Below are 11999 nucleotides of genomic sequence, written 5' to 3' on the forward strand. Positions count from 1 at the left end.
GTACATGATTTATGAAAATGTCCATCTGAAACACATGATTTTTTAAAGCAATTTCCAATGTGAAATACATGATTTATGAAAATGTCCATCTGAAACACGATTTAAAAAAAAAATTCCATCTGAAATACATGATTTATGAAAATGTCCATCTAAAATATATGATTTAAAAAGAAAATTCCATCTGAAATACATGATTCCTGAAAATATCCATCTGAAACACATGATTTTTGAAAATAATTTCCATCTGAAATATATGGTTTACGACAACGATTTATGAATATGTCCATTTGAAACAGGGTTAGGGCTTAAAAAGAAAAAAAAAAAAAAAAAAAAGTCCAATTCCGGTCGTCCTCAGAATCCGGTCCGGGTTTTGCTCCAATCCAGGATACCGCAGAATCCGGTCGTCCTGAGAATCCGGTCCGGGTTTTGCTCCAATCCAGGATACCGCAGAATCCGGACGTCCTGAGAATCTGGTCCGGGTTTTGCTCCAATCCAGGAGACCGCAGAATCCGGTCGTCCTCGGAATCCGGTCCGGGTTTTGCTCCATTCCAGGAGACCGAAGAATCCGGTCGTCCTCAGAATCCGGTCTGGGTTTTGTTCCAGTACATGATTTATGAAAATGTCCATCTGAAACACATGATTTTTTAAAGCAATTTCCAATGTGAAATACATGATTTATGAAAATGTCCATCTAAAATATATGATTTAAAAAAGAAAATTCCATCTGAAATACATGATTCATGAAAATATCCATCTGAAACACATGATTTTTGAAAATAATTTCCATCTGAAATATATGGTTTACGACAACGATTTATGAAAATGTCCATCTGAAACAGGGTTAGGGCTTAAAAAAAAATTAAAACAAAGTCCAATACCGGTCGTCCTCAGAATCCGGTCTGGGTTTTGCTACAATCCAGGATACCGCAGAATCCGGTCGTCCTCGGAATCCGGTCCGGGTTTTGCTCCAATCCAGGAGACCGCAGAATCCGGTCCAGGTTTTGCTCCAATCCAGGATACCGCAGAATCCGGTCGTCCTGAGAATCCGGTCCGGGTTTTGCTCCAATCCAGGATACCGCAGAATCCGGTCATCCTGAGAATCCGGTCCGGGTTTTGCTCCAATCCAGGATACCGCAGAATACGGTCGTCCTCAGAATCCGGTCCGGGTTTTGCTCCAATCCAGGAGACCGCAGAATCCGGTTTTCCTCGGAATCCGGTCCAGGTTTTGCTCCAATACATGATTTATGAAAATGTCCATCTGAAACACATGATTTTTTAAAACAATTTCAATTTGAAATACATGATTTTTGAAAATTATTTCCTTCTGAAATACATGATTTTTTAAAACAATTTCCAATGTGAAATTCATGATTTATGAAAATGTCCATCTGAAATACATGATTTAAAAAAAAATTCCATCTGAAATACATGATTCATGAAAATATCCATCTGAAACACATGATTTTTGAAAACAATTTCCATCTGAAATTTATGGTTTATGACAGCGATTTATGAAAATGTCCATCTGAAACAGGGTTAGGGCTTAAAAAGAAAAAAAAAAAAAAAAAAAAAGTCCAATTCCGGTCGTCCTCAGAATCCGGTCCGGGTTTTGCTCCAATCCAGGATACCGCAGAATCCGGTCGTCCTGAGAATCCGGTCCGGGTTTTGCTCCAATCCAGGATACCGCAGAATCCGGTCATCCTGAGAATCCGGTCCGGGTTTTGCTCCAATCCAGGATACCGCAGAATACGGTCGTCCTCAGAATCCGGTCCGGGTTTTGCTCCAATCCAGGAGACCGCAGAATCCGGTTTTCCTCGGAATCCGGTCCAGGTTTTGCTCCAATACATGATTTATGAAAATGTCCATCTGAAACACATGATTTTTTAAAACAATTTCAATTTGAAATACATGATTTTTGAAAATTATTTCCTTCTGAAATACATGATTTTTTAAAACAGTTTCCAATGTGAAATACATGATTTATGAAAATGTCCATCTGAAATACATGATTTAAAAAAAAAATTCCATCTGAAATACATGATTCATGAAAATATCCATCTGAAACACATGATTTTTGAAAACAATTTCCATCTGAAATATATGGTTTAAGACAGCGATTTATGAAAATGTCCATCTGAAAACAGGGTTAGGGCTTAAAAAAAAAAAAAAAAAAAAAAAAGTCCAATTCCGGTCGTCCTCAGAATCCGGTCCGGGTTTTGCTCCAATCCAGGATACCGCTGAATCCGGTCGTCCTGAGAATCCGGTCCGGGTTTTGCTCCAATCCAGGATACCGCAGAATCCGGTCATCCTGAGAATCCGGTCCGGGTTTTGCTCCAATCCAGGATACCGCAGAATCCGGTCGTCATCAGAATCCGGTCCGGGTTTTGCTCCAATCCAAGAGACCGCAGAATCCGGTTTTCCTCGGAATCCGGTCCGGGTTTTGCTCCAATCCAGGAGACCGCAGAATCCGGTCGTCCTGAGAATCCGGTCCGGGTTTTGCTCCAATCCAGGATACCGCAGAATCCGGACGTCCTGAGAATCCGGTCTGGGTTTTGCTCCAATCCAGGAAACCGCAGTATCCGGTCATCCTCGGAATCCGGTCCGGGTTTTGCTCCAATCCAGGAGACCGAAGAATCCGGTCGTCCTGAGAATCCGGTCCAGGTTTTGCTCCAATCCAGGAGACCGAAGAATCCGTTCGTCCTCGGAATCCGGTCCGGGTTTTGCTCCAATCCAGGATACCGCAGAATCTGGTCGTCCTGAGAATCCGGTCCGGGTTTTGCTCCAATCCAGGAGACCGCAGAATCCGGTCATCCTGAGAATCCGGTCCGGGTTTTGCTCCAATCCAGGATACCGCAGAATCCGGTCGTCCTGAGAATCCGGTCCGGGTTTTGCTCCAATCCAGGATACCGCAGAATCCGGTCATCCTGAGAATCCGGTCCGGGTTTTGCTCCAATCCAGGATACCGCAGAATCCGGTCGTTCTGAGAATCCGGTCCGGGTTTTGCTCCAATCCAGGATACCTCAGAATCCGGTCATCCTGAGAATCCGGTCCGGGTTTTGCTCCAATCCAGGATACCGCAGAATCCGGTCGTCCTCAGAATCCGGTCCGGGTTTTGCTCCAATCCAGGAGACCGCAGAATCCGGTTTTCCTCTGAATCCGGTCCGGGTTTTGCTCCAATCCAGGATACCGCAAAATCCGGTCGTCCTCGGAATCCGGTCCGGGTTTTGCTCCAATCCAGGAGACCGCAGAATCGGTCGTGCTCAGAATCCGGTCCAGGTTTTGCTCCAATCCAGGAGACCGAAGAATCCGGTCGTCCTGAGAATCCGGTCCAGGTTTTGCTCCAATACATGATTTATGAAAATGTCCATCTGAAACACATGATTTTTTAAAACAATTTCAATTTGAAATACATGATTTTTGAAAATTATTTCCTTCTGAAATACACGATTTTTTAAAACAATTTCCAATGTGAAATACATGATTTATGAAAATGTCCATCTGAAATACATGATTTAAAAAAACAATTCCATCTGAAATACATGATTCATGAAAATGTCCATCTGAAACACATGATTTTTGAAAACAATTTCCATCTGAAATATATGGTTTATGACAGCGATTTATGAAAATGTCCATCTGAAACAGGGTTAGGGCTTAAAAAAAAAAAAAAAAAAAAAAGTCCTGAGAATCCGGTCCGGGTTTTGCTCCAATCCAGGATACCGCAGAATCCGGTCGTCCTGAGAATCCGGTCCAGGTTTTGCTCCAATCCAGGAGACCGAAGAATCCGTTCGTCCTCGGAATCCGGTCCGGGTTTTGCTCCAATCCAGGAAACCGCAGAATCCGGTCGTGCTCAGAATCCGGTTCGGGTTTTGCTCCAATCCAGGAGACCGAAGAATCCTGTCGTCCTGAGAATCCGGTCCAGGTTTTGCTCCAATCCAGGAGACCGAAGAATCCGTTCGTCCTCGGAATCCGGTCCGGGTTTTGCTCCAGTCCAGGAAACCGCAGAATCCGGTCGTGCTCAGAATCCGGTTCGGGTTTTGCTCCAATCCAGGAGACCGAAGAATCCTGTCGTCCTGAGAATCCGGTCCAGGTTTTGCTCCAATCCAGGATACCGCAGAATCCGGTCGTCCTCGGAATCCGGTCCGGGTTTTGCTCCAGTACATGATTTATGAAAATGTCCATCTGAAACACATGATTTTTTAAAGCAATTTCCAATGTGAAATACATGATTTATGAAAATGTCCATCTGAAACACATGATTTTTTAAAGCAATTTCCAATGTGAAATACATGATTTATGAAAATGTCCATCTGAAACACGATTTAAAAAAAAAATTCCATCTGAAATACATGATTTATGAAAATGTCCATCTAAAATATATGATTTAAAAAAAAAAATTCCATCTGAAATACATGATTCATGAAAATGTCCATCTGAAACACATGATTTTTTGAAAACAATTTCCATCTGAAATATATGGTTTATGACAACGATTTATGAAAATGTCCATCTGAAACAGGGTTAGGGCTTAAAAAAAAATTAAAACAAAGTCCAATACCGGTCATCCTGAGAATCCGGTCCGGGTTTTGCTCCAATCCAGGATACCGCAGAATCCGGTCGTCCTCAGAATCCGGTCCGGGTTTTGCTCCAATCCAGGAGACCGCAGAATCCGGTTTTCCTCTGAATCCGGTCCGGGTTTTGCTCCAATCTAGGATACCGCAAAATCCGGTCGTCCTCGGAATCCGGTCCGGGTTTTGCTCCAATCCAGGAGACCGCAGAATCGGTCGTGCTCAGAATCCGGTCCAGGTTTTGCTCCAATCCAGGAGACCGAAGAATCCGGTCGTCCTGAGAATCCGGTCCAGGTTTTGCTCCAATACATGATTTATGAAAATGTCCATCTGAAACACATGATTTTTTAAAACAATTTCAATTTGAAATACATGATTTTTGAAAATTATTTCCTTCTGAAATACACGATTTTTTAAAACAATTTCCAATGTGAAATACATGATTTATGAAAATGTCCATCTGAAATACATGATTTAAAAAAACAATTCCATCTGAAATACATGATTCATGAAAATGTCCATCTGAAACACATGATTTTTGAAAACAATTTCCATCTGAAATATATGGTTTATGACAGCGATTTATGAAAATGTCCATCTGAAACAGGGTTAGGGCTTAAAAAAAAAAAAAAAAAAAAAAGTCCTGAGAATCCGGTCCGGGTTTTGCTCCAATCCAGGATACCGCAGAATCCGGTCGTCCTGAGAATCCGGTCCAGGTTTTGCTCCAATCCAGGAGACCGAAGAATCCGTTCGTCCTCGGAATCCGGTCCGGGTTTTGCTCCAATCCAGGAAACCGCAGAATCCGGTCGTGCTCAGAATCCGGTTCGGGTTTTGCTCCAATCCAGGAGACCGAAGAATCCTGTCGTCCTGAGAATCCGGTCCAGGTTTTGCTCCAATCCAGGAGACCGAAGAATCCGTTCGTCCTCGGAATCCGGTCCGGGTTTTGCTCCAGTCCAGGAAACCGCAGAATCCGGTCGTGCTCAGAATCCGGTTCGGGTTTTGCTCCAATCCAGGAGACCGAAGAATCCTGTCGTCCTGAGAATCCGGTCCAGGTTTTGCTCCAATCCAGGATACCGCAGAATCCGGTCGTCCTCGGAATCCGGTCCGGGTTTTGCTCCAGTACATGATTTATGAAAATGTCCATCTGAAACACATGATTTTTTAAAGCAATTTCCAATGTGAAATACATGATTTATGAAAATGTCCATCTGAAACACATGATTTTTTAAAGCAATTTCCAATGTGAAATACATGATTTATGAAAATGTCCATCTGAAACACGATTTAAAAAAAAAATTCCATCTGAAATACATGATTTATGAAAATGTCCATCTAAAATATATGATTTAAAAAAAAAAATTCCATCTGAAATACATGATTCATGAAAATGTCCATCTGAAACACATGATTTTTGAAAACAATTTCCATCTGAAATATATGGTTTATGACAACGATTTATGAAAATGTCCATCTGAAACAGGGTTAGGGCTTAAAAAAAAATTAAAACAAAGTCCAATACCGGTCATCCTGAGAATCCGGTCCGGGTTTTGCTCCAATCCAGGATACCGCAGAATCCGGTCGTCCTCAGAATCCGGTCCGGGTTTTGCTCCAATCCAGGAGACCGCAGAATCCGGTTTTCCTCTGAATCCGGTCCGGGTTTTGCTCCAATCTAGGATACCGCAAAATCCGGTCGTCCTCGGAATCCGGTCCGGGTTTTGCTCCAATCCAGGAGACCGCAGAATCGGTCGTGCTCAGAATCCGGTCCAGGTTTTGCTCCAATCCAGGAGACCGAAGAATCCGGTCGTCCTGAGAATCCGGTCCAGGTTTTGCTCCAATACATGATTTATGAAAATGTCCATCTGAAACACATGATTTTTTAAAACAATTTCAATTTGAAATACATGATTTTTGAAAATTATTTCCTTCTGAAATACACGATTTTTTAAAACAATTTCCAATGTGAAATACATGATTTATGAAAATGTCCATCTGAAATACATGATTTAAAAAAACAATTCCATCTGAAATACATGAATCATGAAAATGTCCATCTGAAACACATGATTTTTGAAAACAATTTCCATCTGAAATATATGGTTTATGACAGCGATTTATGAAAATGTCCATCTGAAACAGGGTTAGGGCTTAAAAAAAAAAAAAAAAAAAAAAGTCCTGAGAATCCGGTCCGGGTTTTGCTCCAATCCAGGATACCGCAGAATCCGGTCGTCCTGAGAATCCGGTCCAGGTTTTGCTCCAATCCAGGAGACCGAAGAATCCGTTCGTCCTCGGAATCCGGTCCGGGTTTTGCTCCAATCCAGGAAACCGCAGAATCCGGTCGTGCTCAGAATCCGGTTCGGGTTTTGCTCCAATCCAGGAGACCGAAGAATCCTGTCGTCCTGAGAATCCGGTCAAGGTTTTGCTCCAATCCAGGAGACCGAAGAATCCGTTCGTCCTCGGAATCCGGTCCGGGTTTTGCTCCAGTCCAGGAAACCGCAGAATCCGGTCGTGCTCAGAATCCGGTTCGGGTTTTGCTCCAATCCAGGAGACCGAAGAATCCTGTCGTCCTGAGAATCCGGTCCAGGTTTTGCTCCAATCCAGGATACCGCAGAATCCGGTCGTCCTCGGAATCCGATCCGGGTTTTGCTCCAGTACATGATTTATGAAAATGTCCATCTGAAACACATGATTTTTTAAAGCAATTTCCAATGTGAAATACATAATTTATGAAAATGTCCATCTGAAACACGATTTAAAAAAAAAATTCCATCTGAAATACATAATTTATGAAAATGTCCATCTAAAATATATGATTTAAAAAAAAAAATTCCATCTGAAATACATGATTCATGAAAATGTCCATCTGAAACACATGATTATTGAAAACAATTTCCATCTGAAATATATGGTTTATGACAACGATTTATGAAAATGTCCATCTGAAACAGGGTTAGGGCTTAAAAAAAAATTAAAACAAAGTCCAATACCGGTCGTCCTCAGAATCCGGTCCGGGTTTTGCTACAATCCAGGATACCGCAGAATCCGGACGTCCTGAGAATCTGGTCCGGGTTTTGCTCCAATCCAGGAGACCGCAGAATCCGGTCGTCCTCGGAATCCGGTCCGGGTTTTGCTCCATTCCAGGAGACCGAAGAATCCGGTCGTCCTCAGAATCCGGTCTGGGTTTTGTTCCAGTACATGATTTATGAAAATGTCCATCTGAAACACATGATTTTTTAAAGCAATTTCCAATGTGAAATACATGATTTATGAAAATGTCCATCTGAAACACGATTTAAAAAAAAAATTCCATCTGAAATACATGATTTATGAAAATGTCCATCTAAAATATATGATTTAAAAAGAAAATTCCATCTGAAATACATGATTCCTGAAAATATCCATCTGAAACACATGATTTTTGAAAATAATTTCCATCTGAAATATATGGTTTACGACAACGATTTATGAATATGTCCATTTGAAACAGGGTTAGGGCTTAAAAAGAAAAAAAAAAAAAAAAAAAAGTCCAATTCCGGTCGTCCTCAGAATCCGGTCCGGGTTTTGCTCCAATCCAGGATACCGCAGAATCCGGTCGTCCTGAGAATCCGGTCCGGGTTTTGCTCCAATCCAGGATACCGCAGAATCCGGACGTCCTGAGAATCTGGTCCGGGTTTTGCTCCAATCCAGGAGACCGCAGAATCCGGTCGTCCTCGGAATCCGGTCCGGGTTTTGCTCCATTCCAGGAGACCGAAGAATCCGGTCGTCCTCAGAATCCGGTCTGGGTTTTGTTCCAGTACATGATTTATGAAAATGTCCATCTGAAACACATGATTTTTTAAAGCAATTTCCAATGTGAAATACATGATTTATGAAAATGTCCATCTGAAACACGATTTTAAAAAAAAATTCCATCTGAAATACATGATTTATGAAAATGTCCATCTAAAATATATGATTTAAAAAAGAAAATTCCATCTGAAATACATGATTCATGAAAATATCCATCTGAAACACATGATTTTTGAAAATAATTTCCATCTGAAATATATGGTTTACGACAACGATTTATGAAAATGTCCATCTGAAACAGGGTTAGGGCTTAAAAAAAAATTAAAACAAAGTCCAATACCGGTCGTCCTCAGAATCCGGTCTGGGTTTTGCTACAATCCAGGATACCGCAGAATCCGGTCGTCCTCGGAATCCGGTCCGGGTTTTGCTCCAATCCAGGAGACCGCAGAATCCGGTCCAGGTTTTGCTCCAATCCAGGATACCGCAGAATCCGGTCGTCCTGAGAATCCGGTCCGGGTTTTGCTCCAATCCAGGATACCGCAGAATCCGGTCATCCTGAGAATCCGGTCCGGGTTTTGCTCCAATCCAGGATACCGCAGAATACGGTCGTCCTCAGAATCCGGTCCGGGTTTTGCTCCAATCCAGGAGACCGCAGAATCCGGTTTTCCTCGGAATCCGGTCCAGGTTTTGCTCCAATACATGATTTATGAAAATGTCCATCTGAAACACATGATTTTTTAAAACAATTTCAATTTGAAATACATGATTTTTGAAAATTATTTCCTTCTGAAATACATGATTTTTTAAAACAATTTCCAATGTGAAATACATGATTTATGAAAATGTCCATCTGAAATACATGATTTAAAAAAAAATTCCATCTGAAATACATGATTCATGAAAATATCCATCTGAAACACATGATTTTTGAAAACAATTTCCATCTGAAATTTATGGTTTATGACAGCGATTTATGAAAATGTCCATCTGAAACAGGGTTAGGGCTTAAAAAGAAAAAAAAAAAAAAAAAAAAAGTCCAATTCCGGTCGTCCTCAGAATCCGGTCCGGGTTTTGCTCCAATCCAGGATACCGCAGAATCCGGTCGTCCTGAGAATCCGGTCCGGGTTTTGCTCCAATCCAGGATACCGCAGAATCCGGTCATCCTGAGAATCCGGTCCGGGTTTTGCTCCAATCCAGGATACCGCAGAATACGGTCGTCCTCAGAATCCGGTCCGGGTTTTGCTCCAATCCAGGAGACCGCAGAATCCGGTTTTCCTCGGAATCCGGTCCAGGTTTTGCTCCAATACATGATTTATGAAAATGTCCATCTGAAACACATGATTTTTTAAAACAATTTCAATTTGAAATACATGATTTTTGAAAATTATTTCCTTCTGAAATACATGATTTTTTAAAACAGTTTCCAATGTGAAATACATGATTTATGAAAATGTCCATCTGAAATACATGATTTAAAAAAAAAATTCCATCTGAAATACATGATTCATGAAAATATCCATCTGAAACACATGATTTTTGAAAACAATTTCCATCTGAAATATATGGTTTAAGACAGCGATTTATGAAAATGTCCATCTGAAAACAGGGTTAGGGCTTAAAAAAAAAAAAAAAAAAAAAAAAGTCCAATTCCGGTCGTCCTCAGAATCCGGTCCGGGTTTTGCTCCAATCCAGGATACCGCTGAATCCGGTCGTCCTGAGAATCCGGTCCGGGTTTTGCTCCAATCCAGGATACCGCAGAATCCGGTCATCCTGAGAATCCGGTCCGGGTTTTGCTCCAATCCAGGATACCGCAGAATCCGGTCGTCATCAGAATCCGGTCCGGGTTTTGCTCCAATCCAAGAGACCGCAGAATCCGGTTTTCCTCGGAATCCGGTCCGGGTTTTGCTCCAATCCAGGAGACCGCAGAATCCGGTCGTCCTGAGAATCCGGTCCGGGTTTTGCTCCAATCCAGGATACCGCAGAATCCGGACGTCCTGAGAATCCGGTCTGGGTTTTGCTCCAATCCAGGAAACCGCAGTATCCGGTCATCCTCGGAATCCGGTCCGGGTTTTGCTCCAATCCAGGAGACCGAAGAATCCGGTCGTCCTGAGAATCCGGTCCAGGTTTTGCTCCAATCCAGGAGACCGAAGAATCCGGTCGTCCTGAGAATCCGGTCCAGGTTTTGCTCCAATACATGATTTATGAAAATGTCCATCTGAAACACATGATTTTTTAAAACAATTTCAATTTGAAATACATGATTTTTGAAAATTATTTCCTTCTGAAATACATGATTTTTTAAAACAATTTCCAATGTGAAATACATGATTTATGAAAATGTCCATCTGAAACACATGATGTAAAAAAAAAATTCCCTCTGAAATACACGATTTATGAAAATGTCCGTCTAAAATATATGATTTAAAAAAAAAATTCCATCTGAAATACATGATTCATGAAAATGTCCATCTGAAACACATGATTTTTGAAAACAATTTCCATCTGAAATATATGGTTTATGACAACGATTTATGAAAATGTCCATCTGAAACAGGGTTAGGGCTAAAAAAAAAATTTAAACAAAGTCCAATTCCGATCGTCCGCAGAATCAGGTCCGGGTTTTCCTCCAATCCAGGATACCGCAGAATCCGGTCGTCCTGAAAATCCGGTCTGGGTTTTGCTCCAGTACAGGATTTATGAAAATGTCCATCTGAAACACAAGATTTTTTAAAACAATTTCCAATGTGAAATACATGATTTATGAAAATGTCCATCTGAAACACGATTTAAAAAAAAAATTCCATCTGAAATACATGATTTATGAAAATGTCCATCTGAAACACATGATGTAAAAAAAAAAATTCCATCTTAAATACATGATTTAAAAAAAAAAATCCATCAGAAATACATGATTTTGGTTTTGCTCCAATCCATGATACATGTCCATTTTAGGAATTAAAATGGCTTAATTTGCATAAAAGTGCACTGTCCACGGAAAGCCTGCACAGGCCCCGTCAAATAAGTTACAGGTGTCACTTTCTGATGTTGGAATGCATTAATAAGTCATATTTTATTAATAAGATTATTTTATTGCATAATACCTACAGTACAGTGCTCAGGAACACCGTCAAGTAGTTTCATGTACATTGGAGCTATGAAAATGGCTTAATTTGCATAAAAATAAACTGTCCACGGAAAGCCTGTACAGGCCCCGTCTAATAAGTTACAGGTGTCACTTGACCACCTGTAACTTATTTGACGGGGCCTCCACAGGCTTTCCGTGGACAATGCATTAATAGGTCATATTTTATTAATAAGATGTACATGAAATTGTTGTACGGTGTTTATTGAGCACTGTACTGTAGATTATATGCAATAAAATTATCTTATTAATAAAATATGACCTATTAATGCATTGTCCACGGAAAGCCTGTGGAGGCCCCGTCAAATAAGTTACAGGTGGTCAAGTGACACCTGTAACTTATTTGACGGGGCCTGTGCAGGCTTTCCGTGGACAGTTTATTTTTATGAAAATTAAGCCATTTTAATACCTAAAATGTACATGAAACTGTTGTACGGTGTTTATTGAGCACTGTACTGTAGATTTTATGCAATAAAATAATCTTATTAATAAAATATGAACTA

This window comes from Barbus barbus (genome assembly GCF_936440315.1).
Source record: "Barbus barbus genome assembly, chromosome: 27".
Classification (NCBI taxonomy): Eukaryota; Metazoa; Chordata; class Actinopteri; order Cypriniformes; family Cyprinidae; genus Barbus; species Barbus barbus.